At 36.8% G+C, this 5,400-nt stretch overlaps 1 pseudogene; it reads left to right on the top strand.

The window, feature by feature from the left end:
* Nucleotides 1-4,189: 4,189 nt before the first annotated feature.
* LOC111163671 (14-3-3 protein theta pseudogene) lies at nt 4,190-5,191 on the top strand (annotated as a pseudogene).
* The last annotated feature ends 209 nt before the right edge of the window (nt 5,192-5,400 follow it).

The following is a 5,400-nucleotide window of genomic DNA, read 5'->3' as shown; positions in this document are numbered from 1 at the left end:
TCTGAGTCCTAAATGAGTGGACACATCAATTGTTTCAGCATTCCCTCTCCCCAAGGTTTTCAGCTGTGGAGGAGATGTTAAGCAGAGAGAATTAGCAGAATCTTGCACATTCTCAAGATATTATATTCAAAGTCAGTGCTGAAGTTGAATCCAAAGATGAACTATAAAATATTGTAAATTATGGCCAACTTCTCCCAGTTCAAATACAACAAGAATACAAAGGCAGAAATATATAAGAGGTTGGTGGTAGGACTTGAGGCTAATAAATGATCTAAATAAATTGTGACCTAGTCATGATTCAGCTTAACAGTAAGAAATCTGACTGATCAACCCCTTATTACAACTACCAGACAAAAGATAGAGACTGAATGCATTGTTACATAAAGAAACAAAAGCAAAATATATTATACTTTTGTCTTTGCTGCTTTTTTATACTCACTGTGGCTGATTCATTTTGTTGTGCAGTGGAGGCTAACACAACATTGTAAAGCAACCAGACTCCAATAAAAATTAATTTAAAAATAAACAGGAGACATTTTGAAATTTCTGGAGATATTTTTGATAGTCACAACTGTGAAGATGATACTGACTCCTAGGGAGTAGAGGCCAGGGGTGCTGCTAAACATCCTACAATGTATAGACAACCCCACTCAACACAATGTTGACAGGACTGAGATTGAGAAATGCTGCTGTAGTGGAAAATGCTTGACTACTGGGGCAAAAATTGCACCAAATTAAATGCACTTAGAAGCAGCTATCTCTGAAGTAGATACTGCTTTGCCTTAAAAAGCCCACACCTTTTCCTTTAATATTCACACATGTTCAGTGAAAAACTGAAAAGTGCTTCCATCATTTGACTGAATTAACTTGAGCTATCTTTTTGATCTTCATTTGTACCTTGTTTTCTCTGTAATATTCCTCAGATAGGGATATAAACACAAGACTAGGGCAAGGAACAGGCTACAGTGTCCGAGAAGCATGGGCAGGACAAGAAGGTACTCCTGGAAACTCCATCGAGTGTTTCACTCAATGGTCACATGCCATGGTACAAAGGAGAATCTGGTCACATCATTGTTTGTGTAGGCAACACAATCCCTTTATCAGAATTTATAACTCCCCAGATTAGCCTTCTGTGCTTTTGCTTCTTTAGAGAAGCAAAAAGTTCTCTTAGCCTTACGATTATTCTTTCCCTCAATTACTTTCCTCAAGCCTGGGTACAGAGGTCAAATTGGTGCAGGTTTTACATCAAATTCCACTAGCCATTTAAATTCTGGAAAAAAATGCTTTAAACTCTCTTGGACTCATCTTGCTAACTTTAGATATGCAATACCAAAATAACAAGTTTATTAAGGCTATCAAGTGAGATAATTCAGAGAATCTAATACAATAGTAGTTATAGAGTAAGTACTTTGAAATCTCAGTTTTCTATTCCCCCTAACATCTCACTAATGAAGACAGAATCTTTGGGAACATCTTCTAGCTTTTCTGACTAGTTTGAGGGCACTGGGTTTACAAAACAGCTATAAAACCCTATTGACACACACACACACACACACCATGGAAACAGTGTGTAATTACATACAAAATCATGTATTCTCTATTCTATGGTCACATCTTCCCTGGTATATCTCCATGGAGAGAGAGAGTGTGAGATTGAAAAGAAACAGAATCAATTTGAATTGTATATCCACTTGAGCTTCCTTTGTCATTCGTACTTGTTCAACTTTAATGTTTTCTATAAATGTATTTGACTACTTCACTTTCCTTGTGTTTCACATAAAACTTCAAAGCCAACAATATTTTCTTTAAAAAAATATGCAGATGATTTCTGAAACTGCATTAAGTGCTTGATGCAGCAACATTATATAAGCCTTCATGTAGGATTAAGAAGTGGGTAGATTTGGAGTAATATTCTGTAAATTATAATGTTAGCAGTGTTAAGAATATGATCTCTATAAACCTCCAACTATCTCCTAGGTCTCTATATATGTTATATTTGATTTTCTACATAAAGTTTTCCAAAAAAAATCAAATCAAATCAATTTGGAAACTTTAAAGCTTAGCTAAGCCTCAACCATTAATAAAAGTCACAGATTGTATAGCTTTATTTAGAAAATTGTTATAGTAATAGTTCAACTAAAAAAGTATTTTCCTGGAGCTGAAGGGAATATTAGAGGCTATCTAATCCTTCCACATTTAGTTTAGAGATGAGAAAAATGAGGTCTAAATACACCAAGAAACTTGTTGGATTACACAATTCTAGAATGGCAAAGATTAAACTGATATCCTGATGTCATGATTCTAAGTTTAGTTATTTGCACAGCCTTTCCCATATTCATAGAACTTTTGAAGTATAGCTATCAAGCTAAACTTAAGAATCACTTTATTTTATTAATTTTTTCAGCATGTTGAGCAGACAACAGTTCAGATACACCCATGATTATGGTTTTTGACCTGGAGATAGGTCACTAACACCAAAATAAACTCGGAAATAGGAGACATAATTGGTGAACAGAAACATCTATTTGAAGATATGTTTGCGTTATTTGCCCTTAAAAAACAAACAAACCTATTTTACCACTTATAAAAATAAACCTGATCATGCACCAGTGATATAAAAATAAGATTTGGGGACGATAAATACTTTCATCAAAATAGGTAGTAGCAAAAGTACTTACCATTTTCAGAATGTTTTTTTGATGGATCTATAAATGAGATAAATAAAGTATTAGACCTATTAGTCTCAACATTTTTTAATCTCAATTCAACTGAAGGATAAGTCACATCACATCAGTAACAAATTATTCTTAGCTCAATTTTAGTAGGGACTTGGAGGAGAAGTGTTGCGTAAGGATAGGCAAGCACTTTGCATTTTTTAAAAGCCACTTTCTGTTGACTAATTCTTATGCATCACATGTGATATGGTTTTCCCTCTAGCTTAAGAAACAGGGTTTGAGAAATTCATACATGACAAACTTAACAATTTACTAACTTCCAAATCCTGGTTGTCTTCAGGTTCTTTCACAAATTATTCCTTGGAGGTTATGGGGGAGTGGAAAATTTGAGTTAGACTGATATTTATGCATTCTAGACTGATATTTTTAAAATATAAGAAAATTAAAAATCACAATAAGGCTAGTAATGAAATGATAGTGAAAACAGATTAATTTATATAATCTAGGTTTACAATGATAATAGAATTCATTGTGATCACTTTATTTTATTTGCTTTTGTTCCTACAAGAACTCTTCCTGTATTAGTCAGTTGGTGGATTAAAGAAATATACCCAGAAAACAATTGAATACCCAGAAATTAATTGAAAGATAATTATATTTTTACTCAAGAATCATAAAGAAACTTAAAATTTTATAATTCTGAACACCATCAATATATCTTTTTCTCTCCAATTATTTATATAATTATATAATCTTTGGATTGTTGGGAAATATTGCATAATGCTATTTTTGTATGATTTTTATTCACCTCCATCTCTTCCCAGATCAAGTACTTTTCTTTGATGTAAGCACTATACAGTTGACACTCCTTATCCCAGGAAGCAGAATCTGTGAGTAGAGGGGGCCAACTGTACTATGCTGTTTTATATAAGGGACTTGAGCCCAATGGATTTTGGTAACCATGGTGGAGGGACTTAGAACAAATCTCCCACAGTTGAGGGAGTGGGGAATGGAACTACTGTACATAGCTAATTTTACACATTCCTGGAGATCCCACAGAAGTGTTCTTTTTTTCTGGCTCTCACTGTTTTTCTATAATTGTCTTTTGTATTCTCTTTTTCTCCTCTTCATTACTGTTAATGAAGAGGCTATGTACCATATGTCATTTGAAGGGGCTCTCAATGCCAAAATATGGGACAATTAGGCAAAAAATAAATAATATAATATTGAATTATAATCCATAGAAGAAAACAAATATCCATGAGGCCATATTGATATAAATAATAGTAGAATAAACACATAAATGAAATAAATGGATAATTATTTCTTACATAACATTCCAATTAAATGTAGAGTGAATGAATGGAATACAAAATCACCCTTTGGGGAGACGGGAGGGTCCTCGGCTAAACCCAAAGGCGGATCAAAGTGGTGGGAATCGCGCCGTGGCCACAGAGACGTGAAGGCCCTCCGCGCCCCTCCTCGGCATCCGGGTCGGTGCTCGCCCTCGCTGTCCTGTCCCCAGCCCCATGGAGAAGACGGAGCTGATCCAGAAGGCCAAGCTGGCCGAGCGGTCCGAGCGCTACGACGACATGGCCACCTGCATGAAGGCCGTGACAGAGCAGGGCTCCGAGTTGTCCAACGAGGAGCGCAACCTGCTCTCGGTGGCCTACAAGAACGTGGTCTGGGGCCGCAGGTCCGCCTGGAGGGTCATCTCGAGCATCGAGCAGAAGACCGACACCTCCGACAAGAAGCTGAAGCTGATTAAGGACTATCGGGAGAAAGTGGAGTCCGAACTGCGGTCCATCTGCACCACAGTCCTGAAATTGTTGGATAAGTATTTAATAGCCAATGCAACTAATCCAGAGAGTAAGGTCTTCTATCTGAAGATGAAGGGAGATTACTTCCGGTACCTTGCTGAAGTTGCTTGTGGTGATGATTGGATACAAACGATAGATAATTCCCAAGGAGCTTACCAAGAGGCTTTTGATATAAGCAAGAAAGAGATGCAACCCACACACCCAATCCGCCTGAGGCTGGCTCTTAACTTTTCTGTATTTTACTATGAGATCCTTAATAACCCAGAACTTGCCCGCACACTGGCTAAAACGGCTTTTGATGAGGCCATTGCAGAACTTGATACACTGAATGAAGACTCATACAAAGACAGCACCCTCATCATGCAGTTGCTTGGAGACAACCTAACATTATGGACATCAGACAGTGCAGGAGAAGAATGTGATGCGGCAGAAGGGGCAGAGAACTAAGTGCATACAGGGTGTCATCCTTCTTCCCCTCAAGAAACCTTTTTACTCATCTCCATTCCTTATTCCATTTGGATTTCCTATAGCAAAGAAACCCATTCATGTGTGTGGAATCAACTGTTTATAGTCTTTTCACACCGCAGCTTTGGGAAAACTCCATTCCTTGATTTGTGTTTGTCTTGGCCTTTCTGGTGTGCAGTTACTGCTGTAGAAAAGTATTAATAGCTTCATTTCATATAAACATAAGTAACTTCCAAACACTTATGTAGAGGACTAAAAATGTATCTGGTATTTAAGTAATCTGAACCAGTTCTGCAAGTGACTGTGTTTTGTATCACTGTGAAGATATGAAAATGTAGTTAATTACAGTTTAAAGACTGTTCTGCATAACTTCCTGATTTCTACATTCCTTCCCTTACTCTTCTTCGGGGGTTTTCTTTCAGTAAAGCAACTTTTCCATC

This window comes from Delphinapterus leucas, chromosome 19 (assembly GCF_059928025.1).
Source record: "Delphinapterus leucas isolate spDelLeu-1000000601 "Yukka" chromosome 19, BTC_Dleu_Yukka2, whole genome shotgun sequence".
Taxonomy (NCBI): domain Eukaryota; kingdom Metazoa; phylum Chordata; class Mammalia; order Artiodactyla; family Monodontidae; genus Delphinapterus; species Delphinapterus leucas.
The sequence above is the reverse complement of the archived record's forward strand: the minus strand, read 5'-3'. Positions and strand labels throughout refer to the sequence as shown.